General features: G+C 36.2%; 1 protein-coding gene across 4 annotated transcripts in view; it reads right to left on the minus strand.

Moving 5' to 3' along the window:
- B3GALT1 (beta-1,3-galactosyltransferase 1) overlaps positions 1–25,345 on the minus strand; it is a 188,414-nt gene that overhangs the window by 50,010 nt on the left and 113,059 nt on the right. For 3 of the 4 annotated variants that reach the window (XM_027636924.1, XM_027636925.1, XM_027636927.1), the window contains one exon: positions 5,169–5,273. The gene's annotated coding sequence lies outside the window, so the exon portion shown is untranslated. Of the gene's footprint in view, positions 1–5,168; positions 5,274–13,824; positions 13,835–17,304; positions 17,312–25,345 lie in introns of those variants that run through there. The other variant, XM_027636926.1, reaches the window with a different exon arrangement.

The raw sequence follows: 25,345 nt of genomic DNA on the forward strand, positions 1-25,345 counted from the left end.
ATATGTGAGTCTAAACCATTCTTATTTTATCAGTGCAGTGGATTAGCTTATGTCTTTTAGGACATGATTGAAACTAAGAGTTATCTGCTACTGTGCGTATCTTTTTGTGTGATTTTTGTCGTTCTGTTGTAACAGACAAAATAAGCACAACTAATACTCCTGGCTGTAGAAATATATTTCAATAAACTTGTAAAACAGAGAGTAATTAGATAACATGGTCTGTAGGAATGAAATGGAGGCAGAAGTGTAAATGAACTTTAGATAGATGATACAGTCCAGACCTCTTCCATTCCTGGTACATTTTCTCTACACAAACTTGCCAGAGCTAAACATATTTTGTGACCTTATAGAAGCCTGACATTTGCTTTTTTTTAGTTCTAGCTCTTATTAAATGCATTCAGTTTTCTGTTAATAAGTGAAGAAAAAAGATTTGCAAAAAGGACAATAGAGGCATATATAGCTCTTTTGCTACTAAATCTAATAACTGGGTATTTTGTGTCAGTTGTGGATTAACCCTGGCAGGCAGCTATTTATCCATTTCAAGGAAAGTAGAGAGTCATTGTGCATAACAGTTACTTGGGAAGACAAACACTGTTACTCAGACCATCCCTCCTTCCCCTTTCTTTCCCCCAGCTTTATTGATCAGCTTGATGTAATGTGGTGTGTGGGGGATATTCCACTGGTCATTTGGGCTTAGCTTCCCTGGCTGTGTCCTCTCCCAATTCCTCGAGCACCCTCAGACTACTCAGTGGTGGGGTGGCGTGAGAAACAGAGGTGGCCTGGATGCTGTCAACACTGTTCTGGCCACAAGTACAAAACACAGCACCATACAAACTGCTATGAAGAAAACTAGCTCTGTCCCAGCCAAAACCTTTTACAGTGTCTGAAAAGAAGGGACAAAGATAACAGGCAAAGAATTAATCCAATAAATAGAAAATAGGTGGCTGTTGTAGCCTGACCAGAAGAGAACAAAAGTTCCTGTCTGAGCTACCAAGAAGTTGTGCCTTAACTATAAATGCTTTGGCACAGTAAAGAAAGCAATAGAGTGGCCATTAGCAAGGTGCATTTCATTGTACATCCAGTGGTTATCATGGAGCAATATGCAAGCTTGACATTATGGAGGACTGGGCCTATATATGTTTCTCGCACACTTCTGCATTTCTCCTGTAACATTTTTGTATGGGTGGATATCAGTGTCATTTAAACTTGTATAAGTAAAACAAGGAAAAGCTGTTTCTTTCTATGAGATATGATGCTTGAGTAAAGCGAAATTTCACCTCTTTGCTTTGCAGTGGAGGCATCACTGTCATGTTTAGCTGAAGATCAGTGCAGTTTGTCTGCCTAGCAAACTGAAGAGCAATTTCATGCCAGACTCACCGCCCTCTACAGAGGGCTGACCCCTGCATACACATACATAATTAACTGTAATTTTAGTATAGCTCCTCAGGTTGCCATCATGAAAATGGTATTGGGTTTGTTCTTTAATACATTGATTACAATAGATTATTCAATAGCAGAGAGACCAGGCACAGCTGAGCAGTATTGCCATGCTCATGGCATCAGGGCTGCTGTTCTTAACTTTATTTGAGAAAGTAAAATATGTCCTACTGATAAAGCTGAACTTGATGATGCAGAAGGTGGGGAGAAAAGAAAAAGGCATATCCCTCTGATGACTGATAGATTCTATTTATTTGCCTGTCTTTGAAAAGGCTATGTAAACCCATTGTCAACATTTTCCATGTTTTCTTTGAATTAATGCAGATATTTCGTTTGTGTCTCCCACCTTAAGGATTCTCCTCTTTTTCTTTGCCATGTTCCTCAAGTCAACATTCACACAATTTGCTTCATGTAATCCCTGTTCTATTCTTACCTTCAAGATGCCATTCAGTTTGAGTTTGAACAGGGAATTTTGCTTTTGGTAAGGTAAGCTAAGGTTTTTTCAGTTTGTTTCCTTCTTGCCCCCCTCCCCCTCCAAAGTTTCTATGTTTTTGAAATCAGCGTTCTGGAAGAATATGAAACACCACAACAATCATAATTTTGTGTTAATGAATATGTTATTTGTCAGCGAATTAATATTCTGAAGTTTTCATGTAATTAAATATAAAAAGATACCAAAAACTGCAACAGGCCCTGCTATTTTGATGTTAAGTTCCATTTATTTGACACTGCCCCTTCAGTTTTCAGTATTATGCAGCTTTTCTGCATTAACAGTAAAATCTAAAAATCAAGCATGAGTGAAAAGCATGTTCTGATCAGTTAATCATGGAAAAATAAAATCCTGTAGTTCAGCACCTGTTTACATACCAAAAGGAATTGAATAAATTTTCAAGTCGTGGTCTCATAGTCTTGAGTAGCTGGAAATTAAATAATTGCTGCTGTAACTACTTAAATGCATTCTCTGTGATCTAACTGCTCTTTCTTTAAACGATTATCTGTGTTTCTCATTTAGCATTCCCAGGGCATCCACTTAGACTTCCTTACACAATTTATTTTGCCCTCGCTTTAGGATACACCAAAGTGATAGTGCTGTTGTGCTCTGAATCAGGAAGTTACGACTAAGAATGTGTAATTTATGTGAAAATCAGGTAAATGCTATTTAGGTCAACATCCAGCTGCTGTGAAATAGGCCTCTGAAGGCACAGACTAGGACTTCTCTAGGCTGCAAGTGCTGCCTCTTGTACCATTGAGGGTTCCCTCTATTTGTGCAAATATTCTGCATGTCAGGGTAGTAGTATATAGCAAACAGGGAGTGTGGGCACCGGGTTGTATATTCTACCCTAGGCTGTGCTTTTTTGCACACTGATAAATAGTCAGTTGCTTTGGTCACAGAAAATGTATATGCCAAGACTGAAGGGATATCGAATGGTCCCTTTTAAGGTGAAGGGATAACACTTAATGGCTGCTACTTGGCTGGCAAAATGTTGTATGTAAATTAATGCATTTTGCATTTTCTGTAGGCAGATGGTAGGTTGAGGCAAACCTAAAGATATTTCCTCCATTATGATTTTGTAAAGCAGCATAGCAAATTGTCAGTTTGTACACTGTTCTAATGGGACACGTTTTTTGACTGCTGGGTTGCTGCGTGGTGCTAAAACTATGTGAATTATAGCTCAGTGCTGTATCCTGGTGAATTATGTTTACAAGTGTCTGCAATCATACAGATCAGATTCCTGAGTGACTCTGCTTGTGAAGGATAATCATTTCAGGCTTCTTAATCTCCCTTCCTTTAGTGCAGATGCCTAAAAATAAAGAATACAGTTGTGTTTAACTTTGTGAAATCCAGCATGGAACTTTTAATTTTGGTGACTTCAGTGGCTCCATCCAGCCACTTCTTCCTCCCTTTTCTCAAGGAAAATAACTTTCCTGACCCAGGTCCATTTCAGCCCCTCTAATGATGCTCTCCAGCTCTGAGTGGCTGAAGTGCCTTCTGTTTTGTCCTTCGCAGCCTCCTTTTGCCAATATATAAAGATGTTGCTATTTGCTCTAAGAGACTGCTTGATATGCACTTCTGCAGTAAGTCTGTGAAACATTACTGTCCAAAACCAGCAGCTGAGGTACCCTTTGAAACTGAGGAGCCCTAACACCCACCTTGGTGGATTGACGCAGCATATCAACTTGAAATTTCAACCTCACTGTTGACTCCTATATTGTATCAGTGTTGGGGTTTGAAATATAGCCTTGGATCATGCTTGTTTCTAAAGTTAACTTTATTCTCCTACTTCTGTTATAAATATATGTTAAAAGAAAACATATCGAGTTCCTGGAAAGGAATGGTTTAGGTTACTAAGCACTCCCCAAGCCTCTGTTTTTTTGATTATGAAAAAGAAAGCAATATAAGCAGCAGCTGACTTGCTGATCTCTGTCTTCACTTAAAAGTCAGAGCTCAGGCATTAATTTACAGGACTGAATACTTTTTTCACTAGAGTCTTTACACTTCTGCCATTCACAGTTGATATTGATACTTTGCAGGGCAGGAAATACTACTAGTGAAAGAATGCATCAACGCTGATTCTGCTGTGATGAAGTTAGTGGAAGTTTAATTATTGCTTGTAAAAGGAGGAAGATTATACCAAAAAGATTTATGTGTTAAGTATGTATCTGTATGATACAGATTTACTCACACCATTTTGAGTATACTTTAAAAGACTGCCTCTTATTTCCCAGGGCATTGTCTTGTTTTTAGTCTCTCTATAATTAGTTTCTATTTATGGAGCAGACCAGGGTAAGTAGGTAGCAGGTGTCTGAAAGATACATGTTTTTGCATGTAAGAGTTTTTGTCCTTTTGCTTTATGCAAATATTAATGTTTTTTAAAGGACTACAGGAGGCATATAGACTCTTATTTTTTCTTTATGATTAATACCAGTCATTTGTTTTTTGCTTTCATTTGTAAACTCAGCCACAGAAAGGAAAAATGGGCTTATATGAAGATTAAAAGAACTGTAATCCTCATTTTTTTAGTCACTTACGTCACAATAATGGGTCTGTAATATGAAAGTTCTATTTTACAAAAGTGCTATTATCAGGGCTTATTTCCATTTTTTGTCTTGGAAAATATTTTATTTCCAACGTAAGTTCTCACTACATATTTCTAAGTTCCCTTATATTATAAACACTTCTATGTCTCAAGAGAGATAGCTTTTGGCTAAATAAAATTCTTTCAGGCAGTGATGCTACTGAAATTTTAATAAAATAATATGTTGAATTAAAAAAAAAAGAAGTGATAAGTATTACTATTACTTGACCTTTGAATGACCTCACTTACCACACTGCCTTAAAGATTAGATAATAGTGGAAATATCCTTTGTTTATAGTATCCCATAGAACACATGGGGTTTACTAGTGGCTTTTGTATTTGAGCTATGCAAAATTTCTCAAGAAGTTATTTTCAGCCTTTATATTGTATCTTCCATTTTGGATTGTAAGAAAGGAGGGTTTTCTTAGGTTTTCTTTTCCTGTTAAACACTTACATTTAGTGTAAAGACTCAAATCCAAATCTTTAATCATTAACAGGCCAAAGAACTGTTGAAGAATAAAAAAAGTCAGTCAACACAGTTAAATGAAGGCTATATAATCCAATTAAATCATATGATTGTGTGCACTTATACTATTGTATTAGCTATAAAGATCTAAACCAGTCTATAAATCATACAGTTATGTAGGTACTTACCATTTTAAGAGCAGCATCAAGTGGAATTGGTGGAAAATCCCCAAGGCATACTCAATAATTGATTAAAATGGTGAGCCGTTACGGTATTATTTTGAAATGCACCATCTGAAATCAGAAGAAATTTACTGACAGTTTTATATTTTGTTGAAAGAAAGATTGCTCAGACATATATTAACCAAAAAATCTGTGTCTGTTGCCTTCTACAGAGTATAAGGAGAGTGATTTATTTTGAAATGTCTTTCAACTGGGTAACTAGGTAACTTACACTGTGCTACATGAAAGAGCTTGGATTTCATTTTGTGAAGCTGGATTCCAGTGCAATGAGTGAAGGAAACAGATGGAATAAGAGGACGACAGATGGGTGTAAAAAAAAATACAGCCACTGTTTTCAGTACCTGTGCATTAACTGTTGTAAATCAATTTATTTTCATTTACTGAAACAGGAAAATCAAGATTATTAAGCCAAAGTGTTACAAACCACTCTATGTTGAAAGCATCTGTTTGTAGCAGTTAGTAAGAATTCTAGATGAGTGGCATCTGAGAATAAAGTTTTCTGCAGGCAAGAACATTATCTCAGGTCTAGTAATTTCATTCTGTTAGGGAGATTTAAATATCTCTCTTTCAGTGGGGGGAAGGTTAGTTGGTTAGCAGTTACTGTGTTGGGCAGCTGTAAAATATTCCTTGTAGACAAGAGTTGGGCTGAAGTGATGTAGTGAGTGCTAAGGGGCTGCTCTACCATGAAGGCTTCAAGCAGCCTGGGAAGGAGCTGAACCTGTAGAACCCAAAGTAAAGGCTGTGAGTGCAGGAGGCCACTTTCTCTCTCCTGCAGCAGCTTCGAATTGCAAGACATGAATGGTGGGTTAGAAAATCAAAACCGTATTGCTATATATACCCACACCAGTAGTCCTCATTTGCTGCATGGTACAGCTGCTCTGTCACATACTTGACCTTGACTTAATTTGATCATCCCTGTGGTTAAATAGGAAGTTCAAGTGTGAGCCAAATAATTTCTTACTACCCCTTACACCACCAGTTCCTGCTAGCTTGTTGCTGATACTGTTGAATTTTTATATGAGCCCCTGTCCATTAGAAATTGGATGTATTCATCAAGACAATTTACACTCATTTTAGAATGTCTTGCAATTAGTGGACTCGCAAAATTATAGAATGCAAATAGAAATCAGCCTTGTATTAAGAATATTTGAGAAATCAAGAAACACAGGTCAGAATGCGTAATTGCTCTCTTATTGAATTTATACCAGGAAATTTTATGCCTAGAGGTACTGCATGAATTGCCACTGTGTTTTGGTGCAGCAAAGGCAAAAGTATGAAAAGGTCTGTAACTTGAGTACCTTGGGATTGATTTTTTTTGTTAGATTTTATCACAGTTTCTTTTAAATTTTTCTATGAATAGTTTGAATTAAAAATCCAGTTTTCTTGATTTTCTTTTTTTTCTGAATAGTTTTCTAATTAAAAAAAATGTAGAGGTTAGACTGACTACTTTTGTAATAAATCAAATATGGTGTTATGTTGTCATATGTAAAAAGATTGGATAGACTTTACCTCTCAATGTATTAAATGCAATTTAGAGCACAATGTGGCAAACACAAGTTTTTACCTTTGTTAGGTGTTTGGAGATTACCTCCCCAATACTGTCTCATTCAAGGTGAGCATTGTAGTGGTGGCTATTGTCAGTGCTAGAGGCTGGGTTACAGTCTTCAGCCATCAACAAATCCTGTTCAAAATGCATCATCTTCTCCTCCTACCTTTAAGGAAATCTCTGTTGGATGGGGATGTAGCCTATAAATCAGGCAAATAGTTAAGGAGGGGTGTGATGGGATAAATAGGAAGCGAAATGGTTTGCCTTGGTTTCATAACTGAAGCGGAAGAGATGTCATTGATCAGTTTCCTTCAGCTGGGAAATATTGGCAGTCTGAATCCATTTGCAGAATGGCTCTATTTATGCAGATGCAAATATACTAGTTTTTAATCACAATTTTTGAGTTGTAGAAACATAAACACAGTTGTCATTATTTGTTTTCACTGGGGCTTCCTACAAAATTCTGTCTGCCCACAGGAGCTGCTTCTGCTCCCCCACCAATCACTCCTTTTCCAGTCTGAGTTTGGAATAAAAGAAATGTGAAGTATTTCCTTTAAGCAGGTAGGAGATAAACTGTAAACTACACAGCATTCTTAAGCCATTGATCTGAAAGAGACCATTTAAAATCTTGACCAAGGACAAAAGAGTGAGAAACTATTTCTGATTTTTATAGTTTAAAGTAATTAAAGTAATGGAAAGTAATTATAACTTAATAATTTTAAAAGCATAGAATTGATTTAGAAATTAAACTGAGATTGGAATTTACTATTTGCTGCTATAATTCTTTGGAAAATAAACAACCTTGCAACACACAAAGTAGTGACTCTTAAAACCCTATTAAATGTGATAGTCACTAATAAGTCTGCCCTAATAGATGACTCTTCAACCCATTGAAATCTTGTAGCATGTAGTGTCAGGAGCATTTTGGATACTAGTAGGGAAGAGCAGTCTAACTGTATAAGTTAGACTCGAAGAGTCCAGGGAAAGGGAAAAGGCCATGCTGCTGTCAATACTTCTCAGCAGTAAGTTTAAGTGATGTGCAATTTCATTTATATATTTGATTTGTATTCAGCGCAGGCTGAGATTGCCCTTTCTCAAACTGTCTGATCGTTTTTAATTCCTTGGAGGAATGCTTTTAGAAAAGACAGCAATCTTGTATGACACTCTTGCTGATGACTAAATTTGGGGCTTCTTGCCCAGTGTGTAGAGACAAATTATGTGTGTGCACTGCAGAGAAGAGGGCTCTTGGTTAAAGATATTCTGGCAGTCCTCAGCTGTTACACGCTGAAGGATGGTTACTCAAGGACGAAGGCTAATCTAAGTTGCAGCAAAGAGGAAAAACTCTCTAAAGTGGCCAAAGCTCAAGTGCTTGGTCTTGTTTTTACCCACTGCAAAAGCTGGTACGCTAGTTTAAGTGTTTCCTTGAGCTATCATCCCTGTGGGTCTGGTTATACTGTTCTTAGAACAGGAGTCCATAGGCAGTAGCTTATTAGGGTAACGTAAGATGACTGTGAAAGAGCTGTGGGGCATACATGTCAAAAGAAAGGTCACGATCTTCTTAAAAGTACAAATGGGAATAAATGCCCAGTGTATTTGCTGCTTTTGAAGCATCTGTCAAGAGCTGAGTGTCCAGCAAGATTCCCATATAGGAAATTACTCTTACCAAAGAGTTGTTTCTTCCTGTATTTTTGTCAGACATCCGATCATTTACAAATGAGTTGAGCATCATCTAATCTGCCAGTTGAAACAAATGAATTCTGTTCTCCATGTATATGCAATATATATGAATTAGTCTAATGGACTAGTTAGTAAGTTCAACCAAACAGCAGATTCCGTTCTGTATATAAAATTAGAATCTTACACTTAAACTGTCAGTATCAAATTTTCAGATAATGAAAAACCTTTCAAATAAATTACTTCAGTCTGGTTCTGCTTTGCTGTCTCACTGTTAAGTAGTAGATTAAAAATGAAACTTAAATATCAATGTATTTGGTGGTTGTTAATACTATTTCTGTTGTATCTTTGGGATTCTTGCTTACTACTCTTACTTACTTATTCCAAAATACTTTAAAAAATAAAAAGGCCCCTGGCAAGCACTTTTTCTCCTGACACTGGTTCTTCTTGTTGAAATTATTGGAATTGCAACCTCTTCTGTGTGAAGGGAAAGATGGAGGCATAAAGGCTTGAGGCAAGTTTTAAAATTTTCAAGCCGCAGCTAAAGCCAATTTAGATCACTTGGCATGGGCTTGACTGAACGCAGAGACAAGCTGAGAGGAGGTGGTTTGGACATGCAATGAAAAATAAACACAGATAAACAAGAATATGATGAAGAAAATTGTAAATTAAGATATAAAGAAACTTAGACTGTAGAGAGAACAGTGATTATTATATATAGCATAGCAAAAAACAAAGGAGCACAAAGCAAAAAAAATCTCCAAAAATCAGAGACAGTGCAAGTGTAAAAGGACTGAGACTAAAAAGAGAAAGGTTTTCTGAAGATAACACCTGTCTGACATCTTTTGTTCCAGACTGATTCTGTAATCCTCCACACCTTTTTTTTGTTCAGTTTTTTTTTTTTTTTTTTTAATTTCTCACTAAATAGTCACATAAAAATTGCAGTGATTAATCAGGAAACATGGAATGGCAAGTGTTTTGGGTGAAGAGGGAAAAGTGGGTGCAGTATCCAAAATGATTTCAAGAACATTGAAGAAGAAATAGGATGGGGAGGGAGTCTGAGGATACTTTTTTTGATATTTAGCTCTAACATTCAAGTGTTAATAATTTTGAGTGGTAGAAACAAGAATCAAAGCACCTTCTTGTCTGTATATGGTTATTATAGGATCACCTGTGAACGAGATAATTTTTAAAACATCCAGTTCTGAATTTCTGACAATACTTTCTTCTCCCTCTTGACAACCATATTAGCAGTATAATAGGTTATGTTGTTTTTCCTTTTAAAATTTCTCTCTCTATAAAATCTCTTACAAGTACAAAATACTGGATATTCTGATGATGAATGTTCTGCAGAATGGCTATCATGATATATCCTCCTACTTAGCTATAGGAGAGGGATGTATAACTAAATAACTCATCACAACGATGAAGATCATGTTTAAGTCACATTCATTTTCCACATCCCTTTTTTCCCATCAGACATCCAGCTCGCTAGAGTTTATTTCTGCAAAGGATGATGTCTGGTGTATGACTGGTTTTATACCAGCTGACTTTCACAGATGACCTTGTTTGTATGACCCTATTCCTTTGACTCCATCCAAAAGGAAAGGTGCAGGATCATACGCCATTTTATGCCCTTGCATTGGAAAGTAGGCCAATGCTTGATTTTTGCCATGCATTTAATCAAGCAGAGTAGTTCAGTAAGCTTCAGCACTAACATTTTTAAGCAAACAGAAAACAGTTATGACTACTATCATAATTACTGTACTTCAAGCTAATGACTGATGAACTATTGATGAAGAACTAGAAGCCACTGGCTGTGCCTAAACTTATACTTTTTAGAATTAACTGTGGTGATGTTCTTACTTTCCGTAACTGGTTCTGTAAACCTAGAATTGAATCTCAAGTTTTGGTTTATTCTGGTGGCATTTCCATTTGGAAATATCATGTATTTCAGGAGAAATTTTATTCCTAGAAGATCTTGAATTGAAGCCCTTTTACGCAAATTTTTTCCTTGAAAAGCTGAATGGAATTCTAAATACACCCAATTCTAAATTTAAAACCTTTCTGAAACATTTATGTTAAATTATGGATTCAGGGAAAAAACCCAACATCGTAAGTTATTCTAAACTAATCTAATAGCATATTGGGTACGTGTTTGTCTGTATATGGCAATGTAAGACTAATACATGCAACTATAAATATCCATTTCTTTTGTCATGACTGCTGTAGATTGTGAGGCATCTGTATGCTGCCTGAGATGAAGTGGTTGCTTCTTCAGTTAGCAGCAGCAGAATTTTGATCTCTTTTTTAAATAGCTGTTCATTGCAAAGTTCATGCCACCCTCATAAACTGGAGCTCTACTGTATTTAGAATAAATAATGACTTAGGTTTAGTCCTGCACCCTACAATTATTTGAGTTATTTTTGCTTTGTGCTGAAGTCAGCAGAACTTATCACAGGTCAGGGACTCAGAACTGGCTTCTTGTGTTTGTTGAGCACTGTAATTCCATGCCAGTTTGACTTCTAATTATGTTCCTGACACTTGCTAAGTTTCTATCTGTTTTATGCACTGTGACAAAGGCCGCATATATTTTAAACAGAGACTTATAAAAATATTTTACAGTCTCATTAAAACTTTTGGCCAGTCTGATCTACAATTTCATCTTTTTTTAATGCATTTCCAGTTTCTCTATTTTGCCTACACATACGACATTTAGAGGAGACATTACTTTATAAAGTGTCTGCTTTTGTTACAACCATTTTACACTTATTTCATCATTATTGCATGAGATTTGTATTGAGTATATAACTTAGCTTGCTGCCTGCTCTGTGGTCAATCAAAACATGAATTCTCTGCTGTAGCACTTTTATAAAAGAAAAAAAGGAAGCACTTAAACAGGATAAGGTTTGTTTTAGCGTGGTGTGCCAATTTGAAACATTATTCTTGTGGATGCAGGTTTGAATCCCCTACAGTTTTTCTTAAATAGCTGATGAGTATTTGGTTTATATGAAGGGCTTTAGGACTTTTGCTGCAGTTTATAACACAAAAGCTTCTGGCACCATTAAGACTCTTATTGTGCTGGCTGGAAGTCCCAAGGCAGAACAGGCAGGGAGTCAAAATTGCTGCAACACACATGAAATCTGGGCTGCTCTGACTTCAGTGGGAGTTTTGCCATAGATGACAGTGGGCCAAAGCTTTAATCCAGAAGTAGTCCTCCCTTGTTGGTAATCCTAGTGTATGCCCTAAGGAAGCTTTTGCTTTGCTGTCACCCAGACTGTGTCTGTCTGTGCAGAGAAGATACAAGTGTCTTAGGGTGTCACACTATGCCTTTTAGAAGCACAGCATTTCTGGGAAGGAAATCAGGACAGAGTAGAAATAAAACCCTAAATGTGGACACATGCTATCTTGTTCCTCATGTCCTGAGTCATTCCCAGGAACATGGATAAAGCCCTCTGAACTGAGCAAGATTAGCTTCTTGAGACTGCAGTGGAGGGAGCCATCAGTGGCTGCAGCCAGTGCATCTCCCAGTCTCTGCTTCTGCATTTGCAGATTATCATTTAGTGACATTTAGTTTGTGAAGCAACAGTATGTTCATTAATTCAGTCCTACTTAGCCCAGGCAGACTGAGTTTTCCATGTAAATGTGACCTAGTGAGCTATTCTCAGAGACATTTCATAAATTTTTATGTTAAAAGACAACAGCAAATGGGAAGTGTTTGATACTTTTTTTGTTATGTGGAAGGTGTGTTGTGCAGAGTATCAGAATTTGCATTTAATCAGTGCTGTTTGAAAGAAGAAATAGCCTCAAGTTGTGCCAGGGGAAGTTTAGGTTGGATATTAGGAAAGATTTCTTCATGGAAAGGGTTATCCAGCACTGGAACAGGCTGCCCAATGAAGTGGTTGAGTCACCATCCATGGAGGTTTTTAAAAGATGTGTAGACATGGTACTTAAGGACAAGGTTTAGTGGTGGACTTGGCAGTTTAGGTTAATGGTTGGACTTCATAATCTTAAAGTATTTTTCTTTTCCTTTATGATTATATGAGAGGAAAAAGAGGTAAAATTATCTCCTTGTCTTTTAGGAAAATATATTTTATTCTTTCTATCCGTTGAAACTGTTCCCATTAGAAATATTCTCAAGTTGTCTGTTTTACAACAAGTTCATATTCTCTTGTGCATCCAATCTAAAACATTTTGCTGCTTTGTGAAATTGAATCAGAGACTTTCAAAATTCAGAATCACTTAGAATTGTAAATAACACGCATCCTCCTATCAAGTACAAATAAATCACTACTGCTTCACAGTGCTGGGAGTAAAAATAGTCTCTGTTAATAGCTGTGTTACTGTCTTAAGTCTTCAATTAAAAAAATTTACAAAGTAATTAAAAACAGTTCTGGGAGTTTTTTAAGAGTTAATGTTTACTGCCTGTCTTTATACATCTCAAATGTATAAAAAGAAATTGCTGTTGCTGCTTCTGTGGTACCAGAAATTAAATTCAGAAGTTGTTTACACTGCTAATAGTTCATTCATTTCATATTGAAGGTGAAAACTTGGTATTTTTATCTGTAATGAACTGAGAAGGCTCGTTAACTTCAAAGCATTGCTACAGTAGTTTATACAATATGAAAAAGAATTTCTACATATAGCACAATAGATGTATCCATTACACTCACACAAGCCTTGTGCTCATTTTACAGAAAAACAAAGTAAACAAGTAATGGTGCTATAATTAACTTCACAGAAAATTATCAGATTCATTCTGTTACTTCAATCTTCACAGGATTGATTCCTTTCTATAATAGATCATAGGTGGTGGCAACCCAAATAGCACTTGCTTTTGGGTAGTCATAACTATTACAATGCACTCCCATTTTTGGGTCTGAATGTGAGAAACTCTGTTAGATATGCATTATTCTAGATTTATCTCTCAATCAGTCCCTTCAATCACTCTTGAATCTTTGAATCCTTACAACATTCAATTCCCTTCTAGAATTCAAATATTAATGAAGTAAATAAAATATTCTTGCATCACTCAGAACAATTAAGTGTGAGCAAATATAAAAGTTGTATTCTGGGACAACATTTCTGATACCTTTACAGTGTATTTTGGGAGCAGAAATTAACTGGTGCTTCTTTTGCACTTCACAAGAAGTTCTGTTTGTGTTGTACCTTTTCTGTGGTTTGTAGAAAAGGCTGGTCTTTGAGAAGACATCGTTTTAGTTCATTCTGATACTCTCTTCATACCAATTCTGATTCTCTACTCTTTGAGCTATCTACATCAATTTAATTTTTGTATGACAACACACTATACACATCTAGGCAGGTCTATAAATAAAAAGCAATAAGCTGACATCTATCACCTGTATCAAATGTATTTCATACCTTTTTTTTTCTGATATACTTGCTATTTAACTTCTGTCCCTATATCCATTATCCATCTGTATTTCCCATGTCCCTCTTCTCCTCTTCTGTCAATTGACAGAATTTTCAGCTGCAGATGAAGTGTTATACCTCTTCTACCTCTGTGCTGATGGGTTCACACAGACATTACAGACAATTTTTCTGCTATGGCATATAAAATGAACTGTCTACATCCACATACATTTGCTTTCACACATATAAAGTACTTCTTTCAAGCAATATGTCTACATCTGGGGGAAAGTTGTGGATCTCCCTAAAATCTGTCTCTGAAATCAAGATGAGGCTAAAAAACCAGATAACAACAATGGGCTGAGATCATTGCCAATTCAAAGCTCTCAATGATCTTATCAAGCTGCTTACTACATAGCAATATCTAATACATTTTAAGAGTCCATGTTATATTTGTGCATTGTACTGTATTTCCAAGATTCAGATGGACATTCATGCAGTCTTTTTTCAGGATTCAACTACAGCCAGTCACCTGGGTGTAACTGGTCTACCAGGGTTGAAGACTGGTGTCTTAACCTGACTGACAGCTGCCGGCCCATCAGCCATGGGAGCAAATTGCACTAATTGGTCTAGGACACTCAACAGGTTGCTTTTGTTTTTACTCCTATGGTATATTACTGTACCTTGTCCTTGTGGCTTGCTTATTATCCCTGCTGTTTAGTCCTGCTCTTACTCCTAGAGCACCCACTTGCAGTGCAATCCCTCTCTGGGTTTTGCTCACTTATCTTCTTTACAGGCAGTACTCATATTTCTCAAGCTGTAGCATTCCATGATCTGTCCAGTTCTTTACTTAGAATCATCTTTAATAGATCTCTCATGTATTAAACAAAACGGGAAGTTGAGCAGAGACTTTGATGACAATTTCTGTATGAACCTAAACTTAACACTTACTTCAGGTTATTGTCATAAAGTGGTCTGTCAATCCCTGTTAATGCTGTTTATGCATTCAGGTTTTATATAACTTTAGGTATTTTGGCCTTAAAAAATAACCTGTAAGCCCTGTAACACCAAAAAGTTCAGTTCTAATTTACAACCAAAAGACATTAAGACTTCTTGTAAACACTTTTGGTTGAAGGATCTGAAAACCTAAGAAAAATACCTTGTAAAATATTGTGAGATTTTTAACAGAATCACAAATTATGGAGATAATACAGTCTGTTACAGTAAAGAAGTGCCAGGATTTATAAATCCAAGTAAAGAGTTATGGAGAAATAACGGAAAGGAGTAGATAACTTGGGTGTCAGCAGAAATAGTTGAGGTATTTCAATTTAAATTTTATTCTTGTGTAGCAAGATATATAAGTGAAGCTGAGTCTCTGGGTTGTTTTAAAATGTAAACGTCAACATTAAAAATAGATGATGTCATATGTGAGAGGATGGAGAAAAAGAAAACAAACAAATTCTCAACAGTGAGGTAAATCAACACGCCCTCAAGTGGTAACAGTCAGACCTTTAGGGGTATGAGTCTGGTTCTTGTGTATTTGTCCTTTTTTATTTCCTTTTCCAGATGTTAGGGAAAATCCTATGGAATTTTGTCTTACAGCAATATCACTGATGGATGCTGTAGCTGTGATCTGTTCAAAGAACCAATGAAATGACATGGGGCTTTTAATCAAACTGCACTGCTCACTGCTTTTCTGTTGGTAGAATAACAAAATAATCAATGAATAAGTAAATTAAGAAACAAAATTCTGGCAGAAGCCCTAAACAGAGAAATGTCCTAAGTAAAAAAGCAGCTCAGTCTAATCTGGTGTTCACTTCTAATGCACGGGAGTATAATCCTGTCAACAAAGGGAAGCATTTAGATAGATGAAAATAAAAGGTCTTTGTGTGCATAGGCTAAATCAAGATTTTCATATTATTGAGCTTTGCTGTGATTTTAGCATGAATGTTGCAGGTGAAGAAGGGAGCTTTTGGTTATTTAAGTCCATGAACTGAACTAATTGTCCACCTTGGTTTGGTCTTCCCACCTTCTGAATACTTTAAATACTTTTTCACATTATTCCATGTGTGCAGCAGTAATCTTAGTCCTGTTAAAAAGCTGAAATCTGCCTGGAACATACAATTTTGGTATATGGCTTTCATAGTCACGTACATTTGCCACCTTTTTACACTTGATTTTGAAACTACAGGTATAGCAGCTGGTGGTTTTAAAACTAAGAAGTGCCAGTCAGCAGAAGGACCCTTGCCAATGTGTACATTAGGATCGTTTATAATTCATTTTAATAAGTTTGAAAATATAAGATTCTTCCCTAGCAAACTCTTTCTTTCTATTGAAAACCTGTACCTCTGACTTACTCCAACACAATTGCTTTTGTTGCTTACTGAACTGATTCCTTAGTTTTTCCTCAAACAGCTTCCCAATGATTATGGACAACAGCAGAATTCAACCTTCAATTTATATCTACCCTTTGAAAGAAATGAGTCTTATGCAGTCACATTATCTGTCTCTTTTTAACTCTTAATCGCATGCTTAAAAAATACCTAACCATTTTTTTCCCTACTAAATTCAGACAAATTTGAAAGAATCATAGATTTCCTAAAGATCCCACAGACACTTTGTGAAAACCATCAGCACAAATAGAGGAGACACCAAAATTACTTTCCCTGCTAAGGGAATGAAAAGAACGACTCAGTATTTAGAGGTTCTGTTAGATAGCAGCTGCTGGTCAGTTTTAATACACATACTGAACACTGTAGTGGCACAAATGGAGAGAGCAGGGGCAGTAGGACAGATAAGGATGTTGCTTTTGAAGATATTTCTGTGATATTCCTATGAGGCACAGGAGCATGACCCATTATATCAGCGTATCTCTGTGAATATTGGCCTTTCTTTTTAGTGGTTCAGTTATTATTTTACTTAACAAACTATCTTGAAGGTACTTGGAAACTTATCTTAAAGCACAATTTTAAATGCAAATAAATTTAGCAGGCTCTACTATGCATTATTCATACTTTCCCCCTGAGCCTGGTCCCTGTGTGGACAAAATGAACTGGAGGAACTGGGGAGAGAGTTCCTTAAAATACGAAAAAATGTACGTGTGTTAAATTGGAGGGAAGAATAACTCAACTGCAATACCACTTTTTAATTGCAAACATTACTGTCCCTGTCTTCGATATCAGCTGAATTAACGGCTTTCTTCAATTTTACCAATGCAGGCAATAACATAATGTATTGCAAAGCCTGACAGCATACAGTATATTGTATAGTATCAGCATGGTTGCAGTGCTCAGGTTTATCCTTAGAAATGTATATCTGAAGGTTCTGATTTCAGATTTATCTGTGATATTAAGATCTCAGGGGCACTACCACACAAGCTTGTAATGCGTAGAATTGAAATGTGAGATCATAATCTAAACAAAGAGAAAATAAAACCCACCACTCAAGAAAGAAGATAAAACCTTAGTTTAGGACCTTCTTTTGCTTTAATACTTTAGTACTTTGGTGAATAAGTTTTTTGTGTGTGTGAGATCTAGCATTTATTGTAGACTTGTTATGTGTAACAGCATGTTGGAGCACTAATTGTTATTCATATTAGGTTTTTCACTTCCTATTTTTCAGAAGCTGTTTGAATGCCAAATAGTAGCAATCATCTGTCAGATAACAGATAGGAATCCGGGAATGTAATCAAATGTAGCTATAGTACATGCACTTAAATACTAATTAAATGACATCAACTCTGAGATCATAATCTGAGTGGTTATAACTAGACTCAATTCATGAACTGATCTTATCCATATAAGATTTTTTTCATTCCTAATTCTTGTCTTGCATAAAAATAACTAAGAAGCTCTCATTCAATGAGAATTTCTTCTTAAAGTTCTTAAAACATAAAACAAAGCCTTTTGACAGATTTTATCTTCCACTGTTGGAATGCTATTCCAAACTGTTCTTGTGTTAGTTTACAAAAGTGTATAATTAGTTTTATAAGAATTTTTGTAATAAGTGTATGTTAGATGTGAGACAGGAAACAAGGCTATATTTACACTTCCCAGAACTTCTCATTATCATTGTAAGAGTTTTCATTCTGTTGCTAGGAGCTTAACCAAACTTTTAAAATATTTGGGCTAAAATGTGGGTTTGTATTATGATGCAGACTTCAATTATGTGAGAGCACACTATTCTTCTCCAACTCTTTCCCTGCCTGCCTCATTCAGGTCACAAGATGGATAGTACTCATTTATTAGGCAGTTTACAAACGGCATTTATAAATGCACTTCATTCAGTTTGTGGCCCCCTGGCCCACTGCAGCATTCAAATATTTCTCTGAATATGACACGATTGATTTCCTCAAAGAGTGATGGGCTCCACTGAAACTACAAACATTACTGTCTCCATTTTATAATACTCCTGTGAAATGAGTGTTCGTTATTATTTCTGTTTTACAATGGGGTACTATGGCACAGTAATATATCCTCAAAAGCAGTTTGGATGACTAATGCGAAATAATTGTTACCGTATTTCTCAAAGAACACAATTTTTAATATTTGTCTAGAGTTGTAGTTTTTAAAACTGGCAAGTCAATTCACTTCACTTGTACCTATGAATTCTTAAAACTTCTGCAAATCGAAGCCTTTGTGTGTCACACTGAGTGCTCAGAATGCACAGCAGTTTTGACTGAAGCAATATGCCTCAGTTCATGCAGGAATCAGTGGCAGAACTAAGAAGGAAATTCAGTTCTCCGCTCTAATTTCTTAAGCATAAGAACCAGGCCTCCTTTCATTTCTATAGCAAAGGAAAGTGGGATTACAAACATCAAGGCCATTCTCTACACAGCTGGCTTTCATCCTCCAAACCTCATCTTTTCTGTGCACTGCAGTGACAAGATTTTTCTTTTTAAATTAAAAAAATGCTGATGCTTGATATTTGACAGATAAGTAGGAGTTAGCAAGACATATGTTATGTTTTATCTTCCCTCTTATGCCCATAGAAAAAGTAATCTTATTTAAGTAATATAGAAGTCTTTCAAGAACAAACTTTGGTTTTCAGTTTAGCTTAAACCCCCCATTGCCATTTTTACCCCAGTCACTTGCAAAACGCACACGCTTAGGATCTGTGTGATGCAGCCCTTGCCATTGTTTGTTTTAATTTTATATCAGTATTTCAGGTCCACACTGAGATACACTGGAATGACCCAATGACATATTCCAGAATTCTTCTCTGGCAATATCTTCAACAGTTTACTAAAAATGTGATTTGATGATAGAAGCTGGAAGTTGACCTTCCCCCCCCCCCCCCCCATTCTTATGTGAGCAGCCTGCTTTTGAAAATATGGAGCCAAAAGCTTCTCTTACAAAGTGGTAAGGTGGGCAAGCCCCTGCTCTGGGACTAAAAGTCAGGACATAGGGCCTCTGGTGCTGAGGCTGGTTTAATCACCCATGACCACGTGATCCTGCCTTAATGTACTAAAAGACAGCTCCCATCCATATTGGTTGAAATATATGCTGGCATAGGCGTACTAATTTGGGAAAACAGTATTTCTGGAGGGTTATTTTTAACCTGGATCAGCTCATGACATGGTTTAAAGCAGAATTTCACAAACGGTTACACTGCTTCAAAGGAAAAGTGGGAACCTCTTAAGCCAGCTTTTCACTGAAGTCCATTGATTGTGGAATTAGGAGTTAAGCATTGCAGTATGACACCTAATTAACATCCTAAATCCTGTCTGTTTGTGCAGTTAGTTACAAAGACTGTCAGTTCAGGTCAGGATTAACATGTTGTCTTATCCAAACCCACTTAGATGGAATCTGCGTTCATGGCAGCAAAACTGAGTTATCTTGCTCACCTTTTATGTATAGAAAGGAAAAGGATGGAGATCAGACGTTGAATAAATTCCCAGGTAGAATGCTGCTGCTGTCGGGTTTTTTTTCCAACAGAACAGTGTAGGGACTGTCCATTTCCAAATGTACATTAAGGGACATGAAACCAGATACACAAGATATGACATTAACCTAAATTAAGCTCCAGGAAAATGAGTGTCAAGGACAGAATGGAGAATCCCCACTGTCACTGGGATGATATTGATATGTAGTCAATTGTGATCCAGCTGAAAAGAAATCTGATCCATGAGATGAAAGTGAGAAAATTAGTTTCGTGTGTGGTTTTGATAATGTACATCTAATTCATCTTTGAAGGTGTCCCACAAGACTCAGGAATAAGGCTGCACCCTACACTTCATTACGAACTGTAGTACCACAGGGAGGCATGACCATGGTCATGAACACAATATTCAATACTCTGCGAGTAAATTGAGCACTATCTCCTTAGAACGTGGCATTTTGATATTAATAGGTGGGCACAGTGGAAATACTTCAAAGTTATCTTTTTATTAGAAAATAAATAATTCTTTTGGGGAAGACGAGTGGCTAATTTGTTTTGTTCATTTGTATCTTATATGGCCTTTGCAATCTTCTAGGCCTGATTCATGCATCTCTAGGGCACCAGAAAAATGGAATATATTAAATAAGTACAAAGGTTGTTCTACACATTAAATATCAGTAGGAAGTAGACATTGGAGAAACTGCACGTGTTAGGCAGAATGAACAGTTTTCCCTTATTTTTTAAATAGCAGAGTTGGATTCTGTAGTTTACTAAAACTAAATGAAAAAAAAAAAGGCAAATCAAACTGCACTCTGAAGCAACTATTTTACTAACATTGTCTTTCAGTCTATCATTCAAAATTTATTCAAATCTTAGTCAGTTTTTATATGAATATAACCATACCCTTCCTAAATCATAGAATGGTTTGGGTTGAAAGGGACCTTAAAGTTCCTCTGGTTTCAACACCCTCTCTATATATGTAGACTAAAAAAATAAAAAGTAAGCCTTCTTGCACTTTTAGATATACTCATAACTGAAGGTGAAAAAGAGGGAGAACTGTAATTACTCTTTCTCAGTAACAACTTCCATGAAACTGCCTCAAGACTCTAATGAAATGAGTTTGTCCTGCTGAGCAGCTGTCAGTAAGAATGTTCTAAATTAATATTAAATATCTTTCAGTAAATGTTTTCTACATCTGAATAAGAATTTTTATTTTCTGTACAATATTTTAATAAGAAATATTTGTCAAGAAGTAATCCTTCATCATTATGTTTGGAATTATTCAGTAGATAGCTGAAAGGAAAAAGAAATAATTCAGACAAAGTAGTGTTGCAAGGTGACACACAATTATAGATCTGGAGCAGTGTCAGCCAGTTAGATATTATTAATTTTTGTTAACTTCATGGAAGCTTGCTTTAATGTTCAGGAAAGAAGACTGCAAAATTGAAAACATATAACTGGTTGCAAAATTATTCTGTATTTTGACAACCCAAGGAAAAGTAATTCTGTCTTGTAAGATTAAAGTCCCAAATTGTCCGAGATTCATAATACAATACAATTTTTCTTTCTTCCAGTGAAGCATGCACCTGAATTCTGTGTGTATTCTTTGCCAGCAATTAGAAGTGAGCTTGGTAGAATTTTCTTTCTATAATCAGTGTCACTTATCTACATCTCTGTGGCAGTGCTATTGCAGGCTTACTAAAAGGTTTTTGAAGAACTGCTGACAGATTTAGATTGTCCTGATGAACCTATCCTGGCAACACAGAGAAAAACACACCTCAAGGAGGTTTAATTCAGTGGACTACTAGAACTTATTTCAAAAGTAGCAGTTTTCACACCTAACTCCTATATTTCTAAAGGGAACTGTAAATAGGAACAAAGAATCATGGGGTATGCATTCAGTTTTTAGTACTTTATCTCCACTGCCTGATGACAGGGAGTGGCCAGCAAATGCTCCTGAAGGCAGCTAAGCTAACAGGCTGTCAGGTACCCGTAGTGTATAATGTATTTGAAAAGGAGATGCAAATTCTGACATTCTGTGACCAAACAGCTATATTTGTGCTAGAAGTCCATTATGGTTATTTTTATTTTAGTTTAAAGGGTAAGCATATTAAAGTACTTTAATTTTTTTCTTAATCTTACACAGGCACTCATTAAAGCTTTTTCTTGCTTAAATAGTGAAAGTAATGTCCCTCTTTATAGCATCTCAGAAATTCATTTCAGGATTCATTAGCATTCCCAGTGTCTTAAAAACTATGGTATGAACATTAAACCCAATGATGCCATAATCTAGAGTGAATTCACTGTGGAGTTCTAGCTGTTGCACCTTGCTATGTCTTGGGAACTAACACCAAAGTTCAGTTAAAAAACCCTGTGTTAAACAAGAAGATTCCTTGATGAGGCTGTAAAAATTTTGAATTTTCAGGAAATGCAGCAAAATGCTTGGAATTGTTTATAATATAGCTGGCAGCATGTAGTTTCTTAACTGGGGCTAGCCCAGTGACGTGAAATGTATTACACTTCCATGTGGGAGTGTTACGTGTGATATTGTCTGTGGATTCATCCAAGACAGCGCATAAAAAAGAGAAAATCTCATCTCCTAAAAAGGAAGGGAAAATCTCATCTAACAAGGAAGGAAAAAGACTCTCAATTGTCTACATGCAATATACCTCTGAAGAGATAATAAATGTAACCAGTGCACAGATTTCCAGTTGGAAAAAAGTATTAACCTTTCAGAGACTTGTCAGGAGTGATGGTCCTAGAATAATTATCCATATTATCAAGGGAGAGATAATGGCTAGAGAATATGTAAAATGCGTAAAATTAATACAAAAATCTCTCAAGTTTTTGGCAAGAGAAAAAAAATCCAACCCCTCCCTCCTGATATTTTTTCTGATTAAAATATATCCTAATTACTGTGTTTTTCTATTATTCTGAATCAGTATTGAGCTTCAAATGCTTTTTTATTCTAAACCACTCTTCCCACTGCATCATTCCCATTTTGTAAACGAGTATCACTAGCGTAAAGATCAAAGCACACTGGTAAGAGAATGTAAGCAGCAATTCTACAAGAAAATATGACATCTTTCTTGGAAAGGAAGATATGGCTATCTTAGTATCCACAAGAGGAAATGGAGAAAAATTTTTAAAATTTATTTTTCAGTTGTACTATTTTCTAGAGTTGTTTCCCAAAGAGTCAAATTCTGAAGGATTTCATTAGGATCCAGTGGAACTATTAATTGTAGTATTCATTGAATTTTGAATTAGATCATTGCTACTATTAATAATATTACTGCCTTTGAGTTCAGATGAGATTAAACATGGGTGGGTGAGTCAGTATAAAATTCATCCCTCTGCAGAAAGGCCTTTGTGAGTTTGTGTGTCACTTTGATCTTATTTCAGTTCTGATTCTTAATGCTGTAGTCCTGAGCAGTAATTTGATGTGTGTTGCTGGCAAGCTGGGTGCAGTTGGGCAAATATTTTACCTCTCTCAAATTCATATGGGAGCTCTGCAATGCTATTGCCTTTCAACAATGGCATGTCTCTTGTATTTATTACATATCTCTCCATAGCTGTTGTTTCCCTTAAAGTCTCAGCTGCTAAATCAGGGTCTCAAAAATTTCTTAGGTCCTAATGATTACTGAAAGAAGTCTGAAAAAAATGAGCGAACGTATACCAACTCTCAAAAATCTGAAATAAAATAAAACCAGAAAAACAAAGTGAAAAGGCTTTAAGTTCTTGGCATGAGAGGGTAATCTCTATATACACTTGGAGGTGAGTTATGTGAAATTTCTGGGGCTATAGAAGAGGTGTGTGATATGTGCATTTTCATTTTTTATATTTCCCTTTTCCTCTCCTGCTTCCCAGTAAAACCCTAGCAGTTTTAGAGTCACCCTGCAATGATGTAGCAATGCAGCGATTGCCATATTGCTTTAAGCAATGCTTGCAATACTTGGGAAAACTGGGTACAAGAAATGTGTAAACAAAAAGGCATCTGCTTTTGATGCTACAGTGTTCCTCGTTTCCACTATGAGGAGAATAATGGGATCTTCATGTTCAGTCATTTGAGTAACAGCTTAAAAACTGGGATTGTGCTACCTTTTATTGGTGGGCGTAGTTGGTCCTGAAGAAAAAGTATCCCCCAATATTTGTACAGATTTTAGAATTCAATTGTTTCATGCTGTTTGCTTTTTATGAATGCTCTAGCAAATAAACTTTACAGGAGTGTTCACAGAAGAATACAATTTGAGTTTATATTGGAGAAAAGGGTATTTGGAGAACTTATACTGGTTATAAGAACAATGTTCAGGTAAATGCTAAACAAAGTCTAATACATGGCTTATTTAGTTTCACAGACTAAATTTTGAATAATAAACATTCATAATGGGATTGAGCTACAAAAGAGGAACTGTTTGCAGAAATTATTCAGCAAATAGTTGTAATGAATAATAAATGTGAGAAAATTGTGATCCACTCATAGGCATTTCATTAGTAAGTTAAAAAGGCAAAAAATTCTCAAGTAAATTATGAATGGCAAGTAAATTATTAATCATTTCCACAAATTTACTGTTGCGAGATCATGTGCTGACTTTGAAACTCAGAGTAGGAATGTGATTTCTTCTCACTTGTTTTGTGTTATTTTAATATGACAGGTTCTGAGTTCAAAAAGCAGATGCTGCTGACGAGAGTTATAACCCCTAGTAAATTATAAATCCTAAGCACTATCTTGCTCTAGAGGCATTTATCCATATGTAAAGTCATTTATCTAATATAAATGAAAGGGCATATTTTATTTCAAGCATATAAAAATGCTGGTTGACTTTGCTGGACTATTTAGGTATCTGAAGGTAAGCAAACCCCCAAGTGTTTGCTGGATCCTAGGTTGGATTGTAGATAGGTAGTTGGGGCATACTACCTTGCCACAGCTAGTGAATGAGAACATGGCCCAAGTTCTTATTTTTGAAGTGCCACATAGCATAAGGTATCAACTTCTGGTAATAACAGCTGCATGTTTCACTGGGCTTTACAACAGGGGTTTACAGCTCCCATTTTCACAGAATCACAACAGCTGAGGTTGGAAGGGACCTCTGGAAGTCAACTGGTCCAACCTGCCTGCTCCAGCAGGGCCACCTAGAGCTGTTTGCCCCCAGCTATGTCCAGATGGATTTTGGCTATCTCCAAGGACGGAAGTTCTACTTCAAATGCAGTAGGGCTTTCATGCCACAGGGGTAAATGCTGCTGCTGGATTACCATGCTGGTGAGAGGGATTCTTTGTGGATCCCTAACCATCATAAGTGCTTATATCCTACTTACATGCTACAGAGTAAATATAGTTGTATTTATTGGTTGAAGACCATTGCAGGGAAAACAGAACTTCTGTATTATAAGGAAATTTCTTTAGGCTTTCTTGGCTTTACTTAGTTATCTGTAAATGCAATGAGTACATATCTGTGGTGTAATAATTTCTCATTGTTTATAAAGTTTTTGTGAGAAATCATTCTGGAAATTAGGAAGATATGTATTAGTACTTATTACACCAAACCACACTTTTATGCAGAAGAGTAGAAGAATTTTGTTAGTTAAGTCATACACAATGAATGTAGGTTCACTGAGACAGAAATCCCATGTATCTGATTATAATTTTCCTTTATCT

This window comes from Corapipo altera, unplaced genomic scaffold (assembly GCF_003945725.1).
Source record: "Corapipo altera isolate COAL_440 unplaced genomic scaffold, ASM394572v1 45, whole genome shotgun sequence".
In the NCBI taxonomy this organism is placed as follows: domain Eukaryota; kingdom Metazoa; phylum Chordata; class Aves; order Passeriformes; family Pipridae; genus Corapipo; species Corapipo altera.